The sequence below is a fragment of the Crotalus tigris genome, unplaced genomic scaffold, assembly GCF_016545835.1.
Source record: "Crotalus tigris isolate CLP2741 ecotype Arizona unplaced genomic scaffold, ASM1654583v1 scf7180000017630.2799268, whole genome shotgun sequence".
Lineage (NCBI taxonomy): Eukaryota > Metazoa > Chordata > Lepidosauria > Squamata > Viperidae > Crotalus > Crotalus tigris.
The window spans coordinates 1,488,284-1,512,195 of record NW_024096524.1 but is presented as its reverse complement, the minus strand read 5'-3'; the positions used below and the strand labels follow the sequence as shown (position 1 = coordinate 1,512,195).

The window sequence follows — 23,912 nt, the reverse complement described above, 5'->3', positions numbered from 1 at the left end:
CTCCTTTGTATCACAATCAGTAACTATACCCAACAAAAATAATTGCGGAGTAAATTTTACCCTCCTTCTAAAAATTCTCTGGATATTCCACCATATCTTAATCCAAAATGCTTTTATCTCTCTACACGACCACCAAATATGATAATAGGTAGCATCCATACAACCACATCTCCAACATTTAGGTTGTAAGTCAGGGTACATAAGAGACATTTTTTGTGGATGAAGGTGCCATCTATAAAACATTTTATAAAAATTATCCCTTAAGTTCTGTGCTTGTGTAAATTTGAAATTTCTCACCCAAATGGTTTCCCAGATGTCCAATGAAACTGGCTCACCAAAATTCTGCGCCCATCTGATCATACAATCTTTAATTAGTTCCGTTTCTGAATCCAATTCAACTAAAACCCCATAAATCCTCTTGGGTTTTCAAAATTATAGTGTATATGCATAATTTGTTGTCGTTATTTTGAACTTTTGTAAGGGGTGCGGGAATATATCAGAAGCATTCTAGGGGTGTGGGATATAGAAAAGGTTGGGAGCTGCTATGCTAAATTACTCCAGATAATTTTTCTGCTCTTAAGTCTGCTACTGCAAATAGTGTATTTTTGTCATGATTTTTCTTGCCCAACTTCAATGATAGGTATTTACTATCTCTATGTAAATTTCAAAACACAAGGACATATACCTAGTATGAAAAATCAGGGAAAATAAAAACAAGTCTAATATTTTTTTTAGGAAAGGAAAAAAATAGTAAAATAGGTTCTAAAATTGGGTTATGACACCCATAAGATTGTGAATAAAACTTGCGCCCTTTGGACCTGAATTTGGCAAATATTTATTGGGTGCTGGATCAGGCTGCCCACAGAATCCAAATGCCAAAGTTCTCCTTTGATAACCTTTGTGCTTGCATCAGGAGCTTTTGCAATACTCCTAATTTTGAATGCTGTGCAAGGGGACTTGGCCAGGATCGAGACCCTAACCCTAACCCCTCCCATCCAAGAAGCCTATTGCTTAAATTGCCTGGAACAGCCACTAAGACAGCACAATGCTCCCAGGCGAAGAACCATTTTGGAAGAAGATAGACTGAGGTTAGGGAAGAAAAATGTTCCAGTCCTACCTGGATCAACTTGGATAGCATTTTGAAGTAAATGGGATGATTTCAGGAACTGTGGAGAGTGCAGAAATTGTTGAAATACTGTACAGCCCAAATTCAGGGCTGAGTTCTGACAATAGTATGCAAGCCTGTTTGAAGTAAATTGGAGGATTTCAGGAACTACCGGTATGGTGAGTGGCTGGATCATTATTGGAGTAGAACTCCTGTTAGGATCCCTTCTTATGTTTATTCTTGAGGTGGTTTTACAAATTCTCAGGGAATTTCACATGGTGTTAAAGTGTCAAAAAGTTTGGAAATCCCCACAGGAAAACCCTATACTAAATTGTGGATTGATTACACCAGCTGTACGCCATCTAAGCCAGCATTAGCAAAGGGATTCCATTAAGATGGCTCTTCATGTGAGATATTCAATATTTTTATGTTACAAAAGGTAGTCTGATAAAAATAGTTAAATATAAGCACATTACACTAAAATATCCGTACTAGTTATCTTCTAGACAGTAAAAATAAGTCTGGATAGGAGATCTGGTACATTTATTTAGAAATAGTCTCATCTCCAAGGCTACTGTACCTCCTGTGTACTCAGCCATTCACTAACATAATCATGAAAAACAGGGAAATTAAAAGGTGGTCAATGTAAAAGAACTATAAGATGCCAGCTTAGTGAAAGTCAGCACTGTTTGCTCAAGTCTGCTGTCAAGGTTCTGACTAACGAACCCAACCAAGTAAGCACCGATGAGACGATCCAAATTCTCTGTGCAAAACTTTATTGAGTATATCATTTTGGCACGATAGAAAACAAAACCAGCTCTGGTTATTTCCCATGTGAACTGCTATAATTAAAACACACAATTCTCCCTCCTCCTATTAGTGCATGTCACATTGTCCAATCAAATGTCAAAAGTTTGTTACGAGAAAGTGTCTCTGTGAGTTGGTAAACACCTGCTGAAATATTCTTGATTCACATGGTTGGATTTCTTGTCTGGAGTCTGCGTTCCATTTCCCCCTCCCCTGCCCCTAGTGCATTGGCAAGCTAAGAAGCAGTAAGGGTGGCAACATTGTGTGCGCGCTTCAAGCAGTTATCAAATAGATTAGAATGTATTCCTTGTAAGGAATATTCATAGGTGGGTCCAAATGCTACAGTAGATGAGAAACCACAGCAAAGATACACTTGAGTGCTCTAACCAAGTTTCAAATCCAGGCTAGATGCAATTCATATCAAACTGGAACCATGCAAACTTAGCACATCCTTCCTCAATTTAATGCTTTCTGGGTTCCCAAAATGTTGATCTATGTAACTGAAAATCACATGTTGCTGGGAATGCAGAGAGCAGAAATTTAACACATTTAGATGGAATCACTTGGGCCAGATCATTTGCTGAGAAAATTAATTTACTAAGTATAAATGGGAATTAGAGGAAATAATAATGTTTTGAAGAGATAAACAAACACCGGATTGAGAACACAGCTACACAAAACCTTTCATTTAAAGATATTTTTTTTCAAGAATGCTCCACAGAATATTAAAGTACTTGTTATTTACCAAAGGTTTGATGTAGATGAGCCATGTCAAAGCAATTACATTGACTGGCAGCCCCAAAGTGCAACTCAAACCCTTTGCTCCTTTGAAGCAATTCTACAAAGAGGCTTGCACAAACCTAAATGGGAGTATATAGGAGGAAATATAGGTATAGAAATGCCAGCTTATTGGTTGATCTAAAAAAAAAAAAAGGTTAAGGCAGATCAGATCTGATTCACACAGAGATATCTTGAGAAGATCCTGATGTGGTAGACTAGATGAGGACAATTAAAAAATAATATGCCAAATAACTTCTTTGTTGCTTGCAAGCAAACTATGTGGATATTTCTATGAAGTCACCAGGAGTGGAGTTTGACTCTAAACAGTTTTTAAATTGGTAGCTTAACTGGACCCTGACTGAAAAAAATATTTGCAAAATTATACCTTCCTATATATCAAGAATGAGCATTGCAATGAATGTACAAAGTCATAATATTCCAAGAGCAAATATTTTCAACTGTAGGGATGCTTCTAATGATGAAGGGCATGTCTCACCTACAAGAAGTCTTGTACTAGTCCTTGAACTGTTTTTTTTTTCTTTCCAATTCCATGTTCTTTTTCGCAAGAGGATCTTTTTGCTATCTCTAGAATACAGCTATTTCTTAAGTTTAATGTCACAGTCGTTTCTAATCAAGTTATAAATTGAATTTAAAATGATAGCATGGATGCGTAATGATATGAAATGGGGCACTGTCCTCTTATCTTTCTTTTGCATCTTACATATCTGCAATAAGAGACCCCATTCAGATTCTAGAACAAATGTCCATTTTTTCCCCTATCAAAGGCTGCAGTCCTGCACAAACTATCTGTTACTAATGGTAGATAAATAAGTGTGTGCATGCTTTGAAAATTATGTATAAATAGTATTTCAGCCCTTGCATCAAGTGGCTTCAAGGAAATCACCAAAATTATTTTTTTCCTAGGCAGAGAGGTTGACTCAGAAACACTTCTGGTTTTATTTATTTTTTTAAAATGTGCACACAGCTTTAACAGATAATCTGAAACATGATGAGGTCAAAAAGTAGGTGAGGGCAATACATTTTTTTCTGAGATTCTCTTTTCTGATTTTTTTTTTTTCATCCTCATGAAATAGGATGCAAGGAAGGGACAAATAACCATCCAAATAGCTGGATTAATTGACTGCAAAGTGCTTTAAAATTAGGCTATCAGCCTCCAGATGTTTCTTCCTGTTCTAGATGAGTCTGTGTTCTTGAGATTCCAACTGCTGGCACAGCAAAACTGTTTGAACCAGTTTGATAGATACTCACTCTAACGACAATCATTTGATGGAGAAAGAAAAAGCACTCTAGATGGAATAGAAGCACTTTAGCCTTTTAGTTGTCACACAGAATTGAAGTGTTGAGTAGCAACCCCAGCAGCACAGTAGTCTTTTGAAAATTATGCAAGGAAATATGGGCGGTGTTAGCTGTGATGATTTTGTTTCCATTCTGACCCACAAGAGTAAAGAAGGAAATTCCACAACCCAGCAATCTGTACTTTCAACATTGTGACCTACCTCATTAGCTACTACAGCATGACTGATTCCAATTTAATTTAGAAGGCATCCATCTAAACCAAGGGTGAACTGAAACAAACCTCCCTTTGGGGCAGTTATATTGGAAGGGATCTTTTGCTTGTTTTTTCAGAAGCAGGAGTTGTGTCAGTAGGGGTGTTACTTTTCTTTCCCTCTTCCTGCTGCCATCGATATGTGAAACAAAAATACTGTGTAGCCAACAGCTGACATCTTTCTGATTCTCTATAGAATGAAATGAGGCGAAAAAGAGGAGGCTTGGAAGGGTTTGCTTCAAAGCAAAGTTTATGGCATAGTTGGATTTATCCAAAGGCTCAGGGCAATTTATAAATTCATCGATGAGCACTTTTTTCAGTTACTGAAGGAGAAAAATTCACATCACAACCACCAAGCTGATATTATGAGGCAGATATTTATTTATAACATAGCAGTTCCTTTCTCCTCGATTCATTTATGAAAATCTGGAAACAAACTTTCCTCACCCTGCCCCACAATATGGCAACTAATAGAAGCTTAGAAGATGGAAGAAACCACAATGCCAACATGACTGATAAAGACCAAGTTACTATATCTTGGCTGCAAAATTTGGAAGTCCACTTGATAACCAGAAAGAGATGCAAACTCAGAATTTACAGCCAGTTTCCTGAAATCATTGATGTTGAAATCCAACACATCTGGAGTGTACCAGCTTTTTTTTTGGGGAGGGGCAGGTTCTTTAACTGATTGTGGTTAAATTTTTCACATGACACATATAAAAGGGGGATGGGGCTTTGATGATAAGGTTGTTGTTGCCACGTTAACTTTTTTACCCACTTCTGGATTCCAGTTGGGTGGCATTTTTCTGATCTGGTCGTCCTTGTTTAGTAACCATAATTGGAACTGGCAACTTGGTTGTAAGCGAAGTGGTCATTAAGTGAAACCGTGACTGTGCTTATGAACTTATTTCAGTTTTCCTTTGCTTTACAGACTTGCAAAGGTTGTAAATGTGAGGATTGGTCAGAAAGTCACTTTTTCATCTGTGCCTTTGTGCTTTAAAGTCAGCAAAATCTTCCAACTGCTTTGAAAAGCAACTCTACTCTTATAACTCTCTTCTATCTGGAAGTCTCCTGAGAGCTCCTGGGCCCCTTTACTAAGCCTTGAGATTTTGGCAGCATTTTTCTCATTTTGAATGAGAAGGATTCTCAGCATTGTAATAAATATTTTATTTTTATAGTAGATATTAACTTGAAACTTTGGGTATGATTCAGTGACATAGCATGATAAAGGGGTAGATTTAATTGCTGTTTTTGAAAGGAGTAAGTACATTTTTGCCATGATTATTTGCTTGTAACTTTTTTTTAATCTATGAATGTTCTGTTCACATGCAAGGATTTGACAAAGCACTACAGTATAATCTTCTAATAATACTCATTTTGTACCATAAAATGATTACATGCAGCTTTAAAATGTTAAATATGTCACTATTAGGGTAGAGTAGTGAAGTATTCAGTTTATCATATTAAATGTTCCCAAATGACACAATGTTATCAATCATACACACTGGCAATATTCAACATTTCTCCCTTTTTTCTTTAATTTTGCATTTTTAGTTGAACAAATTGAGATTAAAGTTGACACAGTTTTGTGCTCCAGCTCTCCTGGCGATGAGTGGCAGTAAAGTTCCAAGACATGTCTGTGCAAAGCAAATCCTGCTAAAATCTGATTTAATAACATTCTGGGCAGGGTACAAAGATTTAAGACTCCACACTGCAATCAACACTGCATCAGCTGAGGCATGCAAATGACTATCCAGGAAAGTGAAAAAAAAAAAACCCTGAACAAATCATAAAAAAGCTTGAAATAAATTTGATCACCCTCAAAAAGGTTGCACTGGTTTATTTCCAAAGGATTCCATTATTTCCTTCCTTCCTTCCTTCCTTCCTTCCTTCCTTCCTTCCTTCCTTCCTTCCTTCCTTCCTCCCTCCCTCCCTCCCTCCCTCCCTCCCTCCCTTCCTCTTCTGAGACAAATATGTGACAGAAATCAGGTTTTACTTTTTTTCCCATTAAATGTTGCTTCTTAAAATGACTGTGAAAGGAGGAAAGAATGGATATGTCTACCATATCTGATAACATCTGATGTGGCTAGTTCCATACAGAGTGAATTTTGTTTCCTTCATAAAAGTGCTTTCCTTCCAGGAAGAATGAAAAGTAAAGCATGAATTTTTAAGCTGCAGTCTTTTATGAAGTTGCCATCTTATCACAAGTACCCAGTTTTCAGAAGCCTGAGAAACTTACTTCTGTATACAAGTAACCCAAACTTATTTGGAGCTGGACATTTGCCAAGACTACCATTCCTAAAACCAATAAGGGCAGATCTACCTTCCATGTACAGATTTTTTAATGAGATAATGAATAGCACCCTTACTTAGGGATCATAAATCATGGGGGTGTGCAGCCACTGGGTAATAGTTAAGGACTCAGAGTTGTGCCATAAATTCTGCAAAGGCAGGAAAAGGAACTGTAATGCAATACTTTGTTTTCCTGATGACATCTTTTTCCTGTGCTAATCTCAATCTTCTAATATTTGGCCTAGATTTTTACTCAGACAAGCATTCTTCTAAAACATGCTTCTGGGAATGAGCTGGGGGGTGAAGCTTCCCAGTAATAGAAAAGAAAATACAACTCATTTAACTCGGTTCTCAATTTGCACATAATATATGTATCAATGGCCTAGAAATGTATTATACAGCAAAAACTAATTCAGCATGTCAAACTTCTCAATCCAATTTATACATTTAACTGCATGGGTAAATGCATCGTTTACACTGAGTAGATTTATGGCATGTGTTGTACTCCAGGTCTATCAGTGAATAAAATGTAGTGAAACCAACCGATCAGAGAAATACTAGATTATAGTATGTTATATTTTCTTAAAACATTCCCCAACCCTCTTCATTTTTCCTTGTATCTTCCTACTATCCTTAAGAACTGACCTATCTCAGTGGTGGATGTGTTTGAATGCAATTGCCTTGCATTGACCAGCGTATCCTTGGTGCTTTGCATTTATTTGAGAGGCTGAGTGAGAAAGAAATAAACTGTGGATTCAAATGCTATGAAGATGTCCCCTCCTCCTCTTCCTCCTCCTTCTCCTCCCCTCTTTTCAAAAGAAGTTCATTGTTTAATGTAAAGCATACAGTGAACAATTCTTATATGCCAACTGTAAGATTATGAGTTGATATGCCTTAAGATACCACCTTCTGGTGCCTCTGATGCAAAATCTTATAAGCACATTTTCATTTTTTTTGTAATCAAAATATAACAATAATAAATAGTTAGCAATTTGACATTTCCTCATGAAATCCAAAATCTTTTGCCTTGGGCAGTTATCTCCCTCTTCTTCAAAAAATAGTTTGTTGGAGAGTACAGAGAATAATTTAACCAAAGAAACAAATTCTCCTGAATGCAATGTGTCTTGTATGAAAACTGCTGCCTTCCCAAGGTTGCTAGAATGCTAGTAATCTAGCTTCTTCTATCTAAATCACAGTTTAACTTTGTTTTATCTCCAAATATGCAGAGAACAGGGGAAAAAAAATTGGTTGCTTTCAAATTATTCCTGTTCTGCAATTTGGGAAAGCTCCTTTTACAGTGAGAACAATTCTGCACTGATAACATCAATTATTCATGCATCAGAAATGAGCCAGAGGAACTTCAGAACTTGGAGAATAGGAACATGGGACATCTTTAAAACACATGCCTCCTTTCTCAAGTCCTAACACAAGCCTGAAAAATGACATGTTTACTTCCGTGAGTTACATACATTAAATAAAGAAAGTTAACATAATAGCTGTCTTTTTCCAGGTTCCACGTGAAGGGGGTTTGCACAGCCGTTTTAACAAATCACGTGGATTGACTTATCAAAGCAGATTCATTTTTCAGGCTTGAGTTAGAAATCTGGAAAAAAAAGGATGTTGCTGCTTTAAAAAGATGGTGTGCTAGTAGTGTGTTGATACACCTACACTGTCCAACAGACAAGTTTTGAATAATTTTTAAGAATGCAGAGTTCTATTATCCAATACTTGGCATTCACATTAGTGGGGACCCAAATCAGTAAGTTCAACACATATTTTTTCCCTTATAAGATTCTCTCCCTTATGGGATTTTATAGAGAGACTGGAGTATATGTTCTACTTGATAGCATAAAATGATAATGATAATATGTGTACTGGGATTCAGTAGGAATACTTAGACAAAGGAAGCAAGGGAATGTTTGCAGAATTATCCTGTCCGTTTTAATTGTGTATGTATAATATAATCCTTGACTTACCAACGTTCATTTAGTGACTGTTCAAAGTTACAACAGAATCAAAAAAGTGACTTACAAGTGGTCTTTTGCACTTAGAAATGATGCAGCATCCCCAGGATCACGCAATCAAAATTTGGGTGCTTGGCAATTGGCATGCAGTGTCAGTGCCGTTTATGACCTTCCCAACTGGCTTCCGGCAGAAAGTCAATGGGGGAAGACGGGTTTGCTTAATGACCACATGATTTACTTAAAAACTGCAGTGATTTGCTTACCGGCCATGGCCCAAAAGGTCTTAAAATTAGGTACGACTCACTTAACAACTGTCTTGCTTAACAACACAAATTCTGGGATCAATTGTGGTCATACATCGAGGACTACCTGTTAGTAAATTTCAATAAGATAATAGAAGAGATTATTAAAAGAAATGTGGGACTTTATAATCCTGACAGCTTCCTAAGAGAGCGAATGTGATTTCCTCCAAATGCAATGGAGTAAGGATCTCATTTGCCCACTAGATCAGACCTCAAAAAACAAAACTCTTGCAGTAGGGAGTTACCAGGGAGCCAATCTGGTGTAGTGCTTAAGGCACCTGGCTAGAAACCAGCAAACTGGGAGTTCTAGTTCTGTTTTATGCACAAAGCCAGCTGGGTGACTTTGGGCCAGTCACTGTCCCTCTCTGTTTTAGGAAGCAGATAATGACAAATCACATCAAAAATCTTGCCAAAAAACCTGCAGTGACCGCAGGCAGTCACCTGGAGTTAGGACTCATTTGGAGGCACCCTCTAAAAAAGATACTCACTTATTTCATGCCCCACTCCAAGTTGGGAAAAACCATACAAGGATTCTGATCATAAAGATTTGATCAGTGTAAGAATAATGGCTTCATTAACTATTGATATGCTTCTTAAGCATTTACTAGGCAGGACTTTCCATATATAATTTTAATAAACACTGCAACTTTTTCCCTCCCCCATCCTGTTTGCTTTTGCAAACATGCAATGTCTTGTTACTTTATCGAATCTATATGGAACATTAACCAGGCATATGTTAAAAGTTAGAACTAGACAAGGAGACCATCTTAAGAGGTTAAGAGAAATATTTGACTGGATTCCAGCTTAAGTGGAAAAAAAGAAAATGGTACCATGTTTCCTCAAAAGTAAGACCTACCCCGAAAATAAGCCCTAGCTTGATTTTTGGGTGTGGGCCTAATAAAAGCTCTACCCCCAAAATAAGCCCTAGTTTTGGGGCAAGGCACACACCTAAAAATCAAGCTAGGGCAAGGATGTGAGTGTGGAGCTGCCCCATGCACCCCACCCCCACTTACCTTGCAGCCAGGCCTCTCCTCACCGGCCCAGTTCTTCTGCGGCATTCCCAGGCCTACATTTCACAGTCAGAGGCCTTTCCAGAAGGCCACTGCACCCGAGAATCAAGGTATGGATTCAATGTATAGCTTAGTTCTTTAAGGCCTCTGTAGCCGGGAACCGAGCTATGGAATGAATCCATAGCTTGGTTCTCGGCTACAGTGGCCTTCTGGAAAGGCCTTTGACTGTGAAATGCAAGCCGGAGCTCCATTCTCAGCTGCATAATTAAACTGCTCCTTCAGCTGCAGAAGAAGTGGGCCGCCTGAGTGGGGCTGTCAGTGCCGGAGATGAGTGGAAAAGACACTCGCCCTCCGAAAATAAGACCTGGTGGCTCTTTTGGAGGAAAAAAAAAAGTTTGGGTCCTATTTTTGGGATAACACGGGTATGTATCAACTTAGTTTCACTGTGCCAGAATGGGCTGCTTGTATGAGAGAGGGAGGGAGGGAGGGAGGGAGAGAGAGAGAGAGCGAGAGAGAGAGAGATCTAGTTCAAGTTTTTGCTAAAGCAAAGAATAAATAACTTTCACTCTATCCATAAAAGTGTTGCCTTCTCCCATATGTCAAACACCTTCCAAAGAGCTTAACTTGACATTTCAAAAATATGTGCTGTTTCCTTCCTCTTTTCACAACATATTCCTGAAAATCTTTTCCCCTGCTAAATGTGATAGAAAGGAGAACTGACTTTATAACAATTAAAAGTGATGCTGTGGTCTATTTGTTCATCTCTGCCCCATATAATGAACAGAAAGATCTTCCATCCACTGAAGTTCAGTTCTCTTTGACCTGATTTCCGTCTCAGCACACATTAAGTTTAGAAAATTGAAATTACCCATAGGTATGTTGAACCATGAAGCAGAAAAACAAAACCACAGCTCGCTGATGCCTTTATTAGGGATCTATCAATTAATAGAAAACTGGATGGAAGAGACAGGGATTAGAGAAGAAACCAGAGTCATCCCCAGAGGCCGACTCTCTCTGTGTATCCAGGCACATTTTCAGGGTTATTGCTTAAAGTCTTCCTCAGTGTAAGAGAACACATGTCCTTCTAGAATGTTGCTGGCTACCAGTATTTCCAACATTGTGGGTGAAGCTGTTGGGAGATAGTATTTCAGCAACATCTGGAGAACTGCAGTTCCTCAAACCTGGACCTGATTAAGAGACAAAGTAAGAAGCATATTTGAATTGTGCTTTTACCATGAACCTCTGAGATCACCTTTGAGTAAGGTGCTATCTTTTTTTTTTTTGGCTTTCCTTTCCTCACTCTACTTCAGGGGTTCTCAACCTTGGCAACTTTAAGACTTGTGGACTTCAACTCCCAGAATTCCTCAGCCAGCACTGGCTGAGGAATTCTGGGAGTTGAAGTCCACAAGTCTTAAAGTTGCCAAGGTTGAGAACCCCTGCTCTACTTGTTTGCAGCCTAAGTGAATAGTTGTAAAGATTACCTCTGGATATGTTTTCAAACTCTTGCTGTAACGTAAGGCCAATTAAATGTCTTCTTTCTTTGATTTCTTTATTTTTTTTCCTGGTGGCCTCCCATCTAAACATGGCAGAGTCTACTTGGTTTTTCAACATCAGCCAGCTTGACTAGGTGCTGCTACCTGCTGTAAGATACCTGCTTGCTCCAAAAAGGTTTCCCAGGCAGAATGGATAAAAAAAAAAAAAGTAGAGAAGTCAACTATGGTAAATGCATAAGCCCTGCCTATATTGCAGTATTATATGATATATACATTTGTAATGTCTGCTCACCCCACAGAAATAGTGTTAGGTTTTGACTCAGGTTTAATGGCTCTCTCAAAACTTGTGGAAGAAAGAAACAAGAAAATAACCTTGGATTCTGATTTTGGCAAACAGAACACTCAGCTGTTAAAAATCAAACTTTGATAGGTGGAAAAATTGAAGGGAGATGAACTAGGCAATTTTATTATAGCAGATTGTTTTAATTTACTATGCAAATTAAATTAAATTACTAGGTAAATTAAATTACATAATTAGATTAGATTAGATTAGCTTCTCAGTGGCTGGAAGTAGATAAGCATAATATTAAGTTGTAATGGGCTATTTTTGCATGAAAGTATTAAAGCTTGGGGCCCACAAAATATGATCCTCCAGATGTTGCTGAAACTACATCCTCCAGCATGCTTCACTTCTTGGAATTGTTATTCTCTGACAGCTGAAAAGTTTCATGTGCTGTATTCTTGTTAGGGCTCTCCAAACTTGTCAACTTTAAGACTTGTGAACTTCAATTCCCAGAATTCCCCAACCAGCATTTGACGTCCCTCTTTTTAATCATGTAAGACTCATGGCTGGCTGGAAAATTCTGGGAGTTAAAGTCTACAAGTCTTAAAGTTGACAAGTTTGGAGACACTATTCTAGAAGGCAAGTCTCCTTTTATTACGAAAATATTCTCACATGAGTAAAAAGAGGGAAGTCAAATACTCAGTGTAATGGGAAGTGTATTTAAATTACTCCAAAGTTGGAATTTGGAAACTGTTTCCTGGATTATTATTTAATGGTCTCAAAAGTAAAAAAAAAAAAAAAAAAAAAAAATTGGGCCAAGTAGCTGCTAGCTTTCCTGTCACAAAAGCAGCTGCCCAGGAGGTGGAGCTGCAAGCACACAGGGACCATTTTTGTGTAGCAGTTGAGGTATTGCCAACAAAACAAACCTGCTTTTTGCTCTGCTATTAACTTTGATACAGCCAGCAAACAAACCAAGTGAACTAGAGAGAGCCAGTTCTAGCCTGTCAATAAATTGGCCATTTCATTCTGACCAGGGATCAGAGTTTTGTGAATTTTTCTTCTGCCATCTCTCTCTGCTTCTGCCTCATTTATTGATCAGGTAATCTGATATCTTGGTTCCTGTGTCACTCATTCCACCTCACTTTGTTCCTCTATTGACTTTCCAACTTCACTAAACTGCTTTTTGGGCTCCTAATCTTCATTGTTATAGTTTAGGATGAACCATCTGCCATCTCTGATAAGATGAATTTTTGGGAGGGAAGAGTGGTTGTGTGTGAGAGAAAAACATGCTTTCAGATTAGTAAAACAATCATTAATGATAATTGAATCAAAATAATGTTAGTTTAAGGAGAAGGTGATGTCCAGGACACAATAGGTTCCTTTGTTAAATTTCCCATTATGATCTCCCACTAAACATAATCTTTGGAAAATACCATTTCAAGTGTGGTAATGCAAACGATAGAAGCCACTGTTGAGTGATGGGATTGTTTTTAGTTCTCTTGCTTCTCCTTTTTAACAAAACTAAATGTCAGTTAAATGTAGCTATGGTATAATTTCCCAGATACAGGCACAGAAATGCTTGTGGTATAAGTTTCTCAGAAAGAAGAGAGCTATAAACAGAAAGGATGATGGTAGCCCAATTTATTTATAGTTACAAGCAGAAGCACACACCTCTCTTTCCCAAGAGCTAAAAATCAGACAAATGAATAAAAATGACAACTCTGCATCTCTCGTGTAAAGTCTCTGTTAATCCAAGGAATATTGTTAATAACAAAAATGTAATCAAACTGTAGTTTGCCTTCTCTCTTTCCAATTGCATTCGCAGTTTCAGAATGGGAGTAGAACATTTGAACTCTGTATTTATTTCACTTTTTGTTTGTTTAGTTTATTTCAAAAGTCCTCATTCAGAAGTGAAAATATGGTTAGGCAGAAGGGATGGGCAGGAACTGTTAGGAAGGGATCTTATGTGCCTCAGTGTAAAAGGAGAAAGCACACGGCAGCAGAGACAGAACTGGGACTATTGCAGAGAAAGTTCAACTCATGACCACAGATGAGCCCACAATTTCTGTTCCTAAGTGAGACAACTTTTAAGTGAGATTTGCAACCTTTCTTGCCTCAGGTACTATGTGAATGGCTGCAGTTGTTAAGTTAGTAAACACGGCTGTTAAGTGAATCTGGATTCCCCATTGACTTTGCTTGTCAGAAGGTCGTAAAAGATGATCCCATGGCCATGGAACACTGCAACCATCATAAATACGAAACAGTTGCCAAGCGTCCGAATCACATGACCATGGGGATGCTGCAACAGTCATAAGTATGAAAAACAGTCATAACTCCCTTTTTTTCAGTGCCATTCTAACTTCAAACGGTCACTAAATGAATGGCTGTAAGTCGAGAACTATCAACTTAGGAGTCCAGGAAAGATGGCCAGAGACATGACCATCCAATAGTCATGCAAGCTCAGCACAGTTATTCCAAGACAAATCACATCTCTAAAGTCAGACGTGGAACAAAAAAAAAGTCTGGTTTATTTAAGGGGAGAAGGAGGGAGGGAGAGAGAGAAAAAGAATGATGATGGGCTGGAGGGATCTTTTGTCTGAGTGATGAAGAAATCAAGGAGATTAAAAAATATGAAAAAAAACTTATTTCCTCTGTTCTTAATTTAAAAAAAACCTCTCTAAATTTCTTTAAAATAAGGTAGCTGGATCTTTATTCAGTTTTTTCTTTCTACGATGTGTGGTTTTTATGTCCAATTCATTTTATTACATGAGGCAATGCACAGGGTAATGTTTCTTTTCATCTCATATGTAGAAAATCCCTGCGCTGGCACTTAATACTTACTTAAATAAAATGCTACCGTCTCCCATTACACCCGAAGCAGCAAGTTAGTTCAGAGTAGTGTTTCTCAAACTTGGCAAGTTTAATGTATGTGAATCCCAGGATTCCCCAACCAGCCTTGGCAACTGGGGAATGAAAAGGATAAGTTGAGGGGATGCTAAATATGCCCCCCCCCCCCAATATATTTTCTCTGAACTGCCTAACAGTATTTCTGGCCCTGGAAACTTAGCAGTATAATTCTGGTTTCTTGCAATTAGATACCCCTAACCACCTGGGAAATGGTATAATCTATATGAAATAATGTTATACAAAAATCTAAAGTGTACAACTCAGTCAGTTGAATGCTCTATATATTAAGAATCAATTAATCAGTATTGCTCTGTATTAAAGAACAGAAGGAAGGAAGGAAGGAAGGAAGGAAGGAAGGAAGGAAGGAAAGAAGGAGTAATTATCAATTGCATCAGTTGCATTAAATCCTAAATTCAAATAAAGAATATTGATTCAGTGACGCAAATAAGTACATAGTTCTTTCATGTTATTGGAGAAACTAATGTATGAGTCCTGATATATTCTTTAAAAAATTCAACTATGTTCTAATATTCTGTAATAAATTTTACACTATGGTAAAAGAGAGAGTGGGGGGGGAGGGAGGGAGGGAGGGAGGGAGGGAGAGAGAGAGAGAGAGAGAGAGAGAGAGAGAGAGAGCGAGCGAGCGCATTCAAGATCACATAAATTGTTATCTGCAACCGTTTGGACTAATATTGATCCAGCTCCACAAAGAGTCCATTTTCAGAGGCTGCCTTTCTTCAGTGGGTTAACCAGGTGGCATATTAACCAAGCAGGTCTCCCAAGGAGGAACTAATACAGTTTATTACACCCTGACTTTGAAGTCCAGGTCTATATGTATTCCAGACAAAAGGCTAAATAAATTTACAAGACTATGCATTTTTACATTTTTTTTTGTCCTCAGGGATCTGCAAATGCTACAGTAATCAGAGGTTCTAGAATTCTAAAGGCCCCAAAAGGTGATGACCTGAAGCCTGAGTAATAGATGGTGGAAGGTATAGACTAAGTAGCTCTGAGTGACAGTAACCACCTTGTGTTTTGCATGAAAATCAGCATCTATGAAATGACCTCTGCTTTTTTTTTCTTTTCAAACCCATGACAGTAATGAGTATGAAGCTTCTTGTACATCAAGTATTATTTATATCTTAGCAAAAGAGGAAGGTGAGATATGGTGTGTAGTATATAGGACCAGTTTCAGTTCAAAACAGCATCTCATTTTTCTCACTTGCTTGTGATTATTTGGGTATTTCAGCAGCAGAACTTACTTCTTCTGAGGTTTTTTTTTTTACATTTAGTGGGAAATGGGGTGGGGACAAATCTGTAAATAAAGACCCACATGTTTAAAGCAGCACTTCCTCTAATATATAATATTGTCTCTGTCTAGTCTGCAAAACGTTTCTGAATGTTTATAGAAACATTTAAAAGAAATGCATGCAATACAGTAACAAAATGGATATTATTTTAATAGCCAGCAGCATACTATGGATTATTTTAGTAGCTAGCAGAATACAATGATCAAGGATCCACCAGACTGAAAAAAAAAGTGACAGCTGCTACTACAATGCAAGGGAGGAAAAAGGTCTACATAATTAGATTTGCTTCTCTTTGGATAGGGATGTCCTTACTGAGAACAGTTCATCTTAGTCGAGAGTTTGGAATTGGGTCGATGAGTTTCACATCCATTTTATACATGTTCGTTGTTCAAGAATCATGAATGGATACATTGGTGTGGTGCAACAAAATAAGGTGGCTCATTATATTTACTACATAACCCTTTTTTCACAGCTTAAAAAGGAACAATAGACAAGAACTGATCACTGAGAGCTATATTTCAACAATGATTAATTCATACTACCCAAGCAATTTTTTTTGCAAAAACAACCATGATCAGTACAATTCTGATATCCACCTGGTTTTTAAAAACTTAGGCTATGATTTGGAGCTTATATGCTTGAGCATGGACTTCAATCAATTCTAGAGGATAACCATGGACAGCTATTCCACATTTCTGCAAGTCTACCGCTAATAAGTAACACACTTATTTAGGAAGTGATATCCTGATCAAACAAATTAATCTAGCACAACAGTCTTATTCAGGCATCACAAGAAGGATTAGAACACACCTGCTAAGAAATAGGAAGTCAGTCTGATGACTGGACATCAGTTGCTGTATTCCCATCTGTGTGAGCTCAAATTTGTAATCAGGGTTTGAGTTTCTATGGAAACTTCCTATACAAAGGAAAGTAATGCAGATATCTCTGTTGAATGCATATATGTCACTCCAAATTAGATACCTCCAGCATAACTATGGAAAAGCAAGGCTACTAATATAATTATTCTCTACTTTTGTCCTAGCTAGGTATCCAACAGCCCAATACCCACCAGACACTCAGCAATGTAGTTTCTGTAATCCTAATTAATATGTAACCTTTCCTGTTTCCTACACTCAGCAATTCTAGGAGAGGGATTGAAAAGTTATAAAACTTGCCTAACGAAAGCAGCCACTTGTGACTTGCTTCCATGGGAGATCATCCTGGGCAAAGTGTGATTGTCTGGGAATAGAATTCTCCAAAACTGCAAGGATAAATAGATCTGGTGTTCTGGAGTCTTCCTTGATATTACCTTTTTGGTATCCAATTCTATAAATTCACTAGCCAGCAATATATGCCAACTTCTACTAAAACAGTAAAAACTAAACTAAACTAAACTAAACTAAACTAAACTAAACTAAACTAAACTAAACTAAACTAAACTAAACTAAACTAAACTGTCCATAGGTTTCGTATTTCCTAAATCTAATCTAACCTAACCTTCTCTTATTGGGTGAGAAATCTGACACTGTGCTATCTTCCGCATTCAGATTGTTTTTTTTTAAAAAAAAATCTCATGTTTAATATTTATATGAGTACATATGTAAGTTGTGATAAATTCTTAATTTTAAAGAGTGAGTCCAATGAAATATGCACAGATTCCTACTATTAGTCATAGAAAAGGAGTTTAGGGAGCTGTAGATTCCATTCCAGAAGGTTTACTAGTGCTGTTACTAGCTTTCAAATTAAATCTTCTGGAATCATTTGGGAGAATACATACACTTGGAACTGACATCTGAATTGTCCTTTTTGACAGCCTGAAAATAGATGTCTCTGCTTGCTATAATGCATATTACAAAGAGGTGGCTAGTTAAACTGACTACCAAAAGACAAAACTAGAAAAAAAAAAAGAGCATGGAGTATTTCTTCTTGATGAACACATGTTTCTAGTAGATGTATTCTTAGCAGCCACATAGATAGACCTTCTTCAGGATAATTTGTTCTCCATTTGGCCCTTCAGATCTTCCAGCGGTGCATCTATCATTGCTGTGATCGAGTCTATCCACTCTGCTGCTGGTCCTCCTTTTCTTGTCTTGTCTTCCAGATTACCAGCATTATAGATATACTTTCATTTCCAGGAAATTTAGAATTGATCAGTGGTAAGGATTGAAGCAAACTTGCTCTCCATAACTTTTGCTTTTGAACCAATGAAAGATTTAATCCCATAATGGCTTCTACAGACATATTTTCCTGCTTCTTATGGGCAGATCACATGTGCAGAATATTCAATGCATCATTAAATACAGCGATTTGAATTACGATCACAATTAATTGAACCCAAAATTTATGTTGCTAAGTAAAAACATTTGTTAAGTGAGTTTTGCCCCAATTTATGACCTTTCTTGCCACAGTTGTTAAGTGAATCACTGCCGCTGTTAAGTTAGAAACACGGTTGTTAAGTGAATCTGGCTTCTCCATGGATTTTGCTTGTCAGAAGGTCGCAAAAAGTGATCACTTGACCCCAGGACACTGCAACCGTCATAAATATGAGCCAGTTGCCAAACATTTGAATTTTGATCATGTGACCATGGGGATGCTGCAGTGCTCATAAGGGTGAAAAATGGTTCTAAGCCACTTTTTTCAGCACCATTGTAACTTTGAACAGTCCCTAAATGTTGTATGTTGAGGAATACCTGTATAGGGAAAAGATATTGCAACCTTGATTTGAATTGTAGTTCTTAGTGTTCCATCTCTTACAACTCCTTTATGAAGATTGATCATGTACTGCACTAGTTACAAGGCTAAAATCTAAATGTGCTCTTAATTATCTGGAAACTGTTTCTCTAAAATAATATTTCAGTTCGAAAATAGGAACAATTTTGGTCATTAATTGCCTGCTAATCAGAAAGGCCCAACTTTATAAATATCAGAGATCAAACAGCCATATTAAAAAAAATAAAGACAGCTGTGTATTTGTGTTTTTATTCCTTGTTCTTTATTCTTGACTTCTACAGTACGCTTTCTTAAGTAATAAAACTTATTCAAGTGACAGATTTGAGGCAGCTGGAAGCTGCTCATCATAAAAGACCATTAAGCAATATCCTTTTGTTCATAAACCACAGTTACACTGGCTATTCTTAATTATTTTCAGACATTGATTCTTTCTGCCCCTTCCTATTGTAAGCCTGTAGTATGTACTGGATTGATAAATCACAATAACTTGTGATGTGTTTCAAATCTTGTTTCTTAAATATGACATAGATGTCTAGTTCATATGTAATGTAGTTTTGCTATAGTTTACGATTACAGAATACTGGAGAGACCAAAATGGCCTACAAGAAGAATAGAAAAGAGACATGGCAAGGCAAAGTATTAGCACATTAAATACGCACACACACACACAAAACCTAGCAGGTAAAGCAAATAACAATAAGACTTGTCAATGGCTAAGAACAGGAAAGTTGAAGAAAGACAGAGGGGCGGATTCTCGTTTCACAAGACCAAGCCTTGGGAACAAATACATACAAAGGCAGAATTCAGACAATAGCAATGGACAACAAATGCCCCCACTGCAAAGAAGCTGAAGAAATAGTGGAGCGTCTGATTAATTGCTTCATTGGAACATGTACAAGAAATACCATTTGCCTGCAAACAAGAATTGATGGGATCACAAAATAGACAAAAGAATGGAAAACGAAGAAACTAGTGTTCTGGGACATTCAAATTCAAAAGACAAGCACCTGCCACACAACAACCCAGAGTTCACAATTATTAATGAGAAAGAAAAAATTTCTGGATGGTAGACATTGCAGTACCTGGAGACAGCAGAAGAGAAGAGAAAGAACTGGAGAAAATCACAAAATTTAAAAAAAACCCCTGCAAATAGAGTAGAGCAGGGGTGTCGTGACATATCACGACTTTTTTTCCATTGCCGGCAATGAGGTGGGCGCGGTTTTGCCATGATGCATCCGGCCCATGGGTCAGCAGTTTGACATCCCTGGAATAGAGCAACTGTGGCAAAAGAAAGTAACAATAGTAATAGGCTCAATCTTGAGTGCAATCTGAAAACAATTGGAGCATCATTTGCACCTCATTGGCTTTAACAAAAATCACCATCAATCAAATGCAAAAGGGAGCTTTAAAGGAACAGCTTACTTCCTGCAACAATACCTTTAACAACATTGAACAACATTTGCCTACCCCAGATTCTTTAGAAAATGGATAAAATGTCAAATCCAATCTAAACATGTGGCTAACTGTGCAACCGACCATAATAAGTAGTAGTAGTTGTAGTAGTGGCGGTGTGGTGGTGGTGATGGGAAAGAAATTGAATGTTATGCCTTCTTAATTTCCTCTGATCTTAAATAATGCCGATTATGTTCAGACTTTCCAATCAAATTTTTCTTCTTATTTCTGGAAATAATGATTTTGGTCAATCTCAGGGATTGGTTTTAAAACATTTTTCTGGCTCTTTTAGTGGCATATAGTTGTGCTGAGTTATGGGGAGACTTTTGGTGGCTGCAGAGCAACTGGCACCCAGTCCTTTCAGAAGGATGTACCAGAAATATAAAAATTAGAGGTTTACTGTTCTTACTCTGTGAATAATCCTATAACTATATTTGGCTTGTACACCATCATCCTCAACATCTATGGAGATTCTCAGTCATCTAGGTCAGTGTTTCCCAAACTTGACAATTTTAAGGCATGAGGACTTCAACTCCCAGAATTCCACAGCCAGTGTTGCTGGCTGTGGAATTCTGGGAGTTGAAGTCCACATGCCTTAAAATTGTCAAGTTTGGGAAACACTGATCTAGGTCATGGTTGTCCCAAGATGCAGGGGTATGAATGGATTTCCAGAAAAAAAATGCAGACTACAAGAACCATTTATGCTTCTGTTTGAGATGGAGACAATACAGATTCATCCCCAGCAGCCTGCCCTGTGTTCAACAGTGAAGGGACACAGGGCAGAAAACATCCTGCAAAAAACACAGCTCCACAACACAATCCTTTCAACCGGTCCTAGAAAGCTCCACACCTATTTGCACTACTCAGGTGACCCTGAGGAAACAGATAAAAGTGGTCCCAATGACTCTCTAAAACGGGTCTTCAAACTTGGCCCTTTTATGATTTTGTGGACTTCATATCCCAGAATTCCTCAGCCAGCGTGTCTGGCTAAGGAATTCTGGGATATGAAGTCCACAAGTCATAAAAGGGCCAAGTTTGAAGACCCCTGCTCTAAAAGAATGCAAATGACCAGCAGTCTGCAAGGAATATAAATCCTTCCATTCCCCACCATCCAGTCAGAGCTGAAGAAGCTTCTTGGATGAGAAGCAAAATGTCTTCAAAGAAAAACAAGAAAGTCCACTTGGCTCTTGGAAAAGCATCTTTTGGACATCTTCCTCAACAGATACATACCTTGTAGAACTCAGCTACATAGATACCACTTTAATCTCATGTAAAATACATGAGATTTAAATAAGTGAGGGGAGAATCATAACATTTGCTGCTACACTTTCTTAAAATTCAAAGAGTTGTCTTTATATAACTTAATTCCATTTAACCAACTGTGGTTTCACCAAAAATGGCAATTTCAAATTTGTCAATAGAAAATTTCTCTTTAAGTCCCAAACTGTTGTCCCTTTTCCCTTTTCTCATAACTTTTCAGTCTAAACGCAGATCAAGTTCCAGTCTATGTACTCTAGAGAACTGCAATTAAGGGGCACCTGGATTTCTCTAAAGTTATCAGAGAGGCAGGCAAAAGAAGCACTTTACATTAACTGCTTCCACATCTGCATCTTAGAACTTCTTATCAGATTGCCAGATGGGGAGGGGGGAAGATAATGAATGGATTAAAAACTAGGGCTATTCTTACTTACTGTAAATGGAGAGATCTACTGTAACATCTGAAGGATGATGGAGCAGGCTGAACAGTTTCCAGTTCAAAAGTTTTTTTGGAAAGAGAGGGAAAGTTGGAAACTGAGTGATTGTGTGTCACAGCCAAGAACAGAGGGATGTAGAGAGAGAGAGAGGAAGAGAAGTTGCAGCAGTCAGCATTAGTACATTCTGGCAGCAGCTATCAAAATCCCAGATGCCTCTTTGCTGATGTATGAGTAATGACATGGCTTGATGTTTATGGACAGCTTGTGTTCTCATCAAGGTGAACAGAAGAGCTGTCACTCTCTTCTACCACAAGATGTCAGTAGTACCGTTTGAGTGTTAGATGTATTCTGACAACATGTTTCCACTCACATTATTAACAGGGTGGCTTTGAGTTTACTTCCCTCTGTTTCATGTTGTTGTTGCTGTATTATGATTTTATTATGGTTTGTCACACAACCAACCAGCTGTTTAGACTGGATTTGGCATTTTTATCCAGCTGTTGAGCCCTACCCAAGGACCTGGGATAGGGAGATGTTGTTTGATGGTGTTAAAGGTAGTAAGATGTTTATTATTATTATTACGGTTCCTTGCATAGTCAGTCAGCTGTTTAGATTGTATTTAGTATTTTTATCCTCCTACTGAGTCTTCCTCAAAGGACCCCAAAGATACTGAAATGTTGTTTTATTATTACTATTACTCTTATGCCTGATTTAGTTATGTATAAGTGTTCAATCCTCTGAAAGAAAAGGGTCATTAGTTACTGCATGTTCCTTCAATTTTAATGGATCTGTTTTGACTATGACTAATCTGGAAACAACTCTCACCATTATAATTTATTTATCTTTTCATTAATAGAACATCTACTACTTCAATCATAGTGGAAGCACTGTACAAATGCTCAGTAATACAATAATACATTTAATGTTGTTCTTAATAAAACTACATCTATATGGAGGAAATTAAGCATTGGGGTACCCCAAGATTCTGTCTTAGACCCAGTACTCTTCAACATCTTCATAAATATTTTAGATGAGGGGACAGAAGGGGAATTCATTGAATTTGCAGATGACATTAAGCCAGGTGGAATCGCCAACATTTTAGAACAGGCATGTCAAACTCGCGACGTCAAGTGACGTTACGCGATGTATCGGAGCTTTTTCGCCATTGCCGGCAATGGGGTGGGCGCAGCTCCGATATGATGAAACCGGCCTCTGGGCCGGCAGTTTGACACCCCTGTTTTAGAAGATAAGCTCAAGATCCAGAAAGATCTTGACAAACTCGAACACTGGGCCCTATCTAACAAAATGAAATTCAGTGGTGAGAAAAGTAAGTGTTTACACTTAAGTCAGAAAAACCAACCACATTGGTATACAATAGGCAGTACTTAGCTCAACAGTAGAAACTGTGAGAGGAATTTATGAATCCTAATGGACAATCACTGAAGTATGAACCAGCAGTGTGCTGAAGCATCCAAAAAAAGCCAGTACAGTCCTAGGCTGCATTAACAGAGAAATAGAATCAAGATCACATGAAGTATTAATACTGCTATATACTACCTTGGTAAGATTACACTTAGAATACTGTGTCCTGTTCTGGTCACCATGATATCAAAAAATTGTTCAGACTCTTGAAAGAGTGCAGAGAAGAACAACAAATGTGATTAAGGGGCTGGAGGTTGAAACATATCATGAACAGTTGAAGGAACTGGGTATTTTAGTGTGACCAAAAAAAAAAGGACTAAGGGGTGACATGATAGCAGTGTTCCAATATTTGAGAACCTGTCACAAAGAAGAGGGGGACAATCTATTCTCCAAAGAACCTGAGGGCAAGACAAAATGTAATGGATGGAAACCTATCAAAGAGAGATTCAACCTAGAATTAAGGAAAAATTTCCTGACAGTGAGAAAAATTACTCAGTGGAATGACTTGCCTTCAGAGGTTGTGGTGCTCCAACACTGGAGATTGGACACCCATTTGCAGAATGATATAGGATCTCTGCTTAGGCAGGAGGTTGGACTAGAACACTTTTAAAGTCCTTTCCAAACCTACATTCTATATTCTGTAATCTGTAAACTATAGCACTACAGTGAAATAGTAAAATAGAACAGAATAAGCACAAAATGTCAAGAGTGAAAGACCATGAGATGGTCCAATTAAACTGATTTATTGCTAAAAAAAATCTATGCACAAGAATTTTCTCAACTAATGGTTAGCA

At 37.8% G+C, this 23,912-nt stretch overlaps 1 long non-coding RNA gene across 1 annotated transcript; it reads left to right on the top strand.

The window, feature by feature from the left end:
- The first annotated feature begins 525 nt into the window (after positions 1-525).
- On the top strand, positions 526-6,086 carry LOC120304168. Its single transcript, XR_005555653.1, has 2 exons — positions 526-1,284; positions 5,814-6,086. It is a non-coding gene; the product is annotated as an uncharacterized LOC120304168 (long non-coding RNA).
- The last annotated feature ends 17,826 nt before the right edge of the window (positions 6,087-23,912 follow it).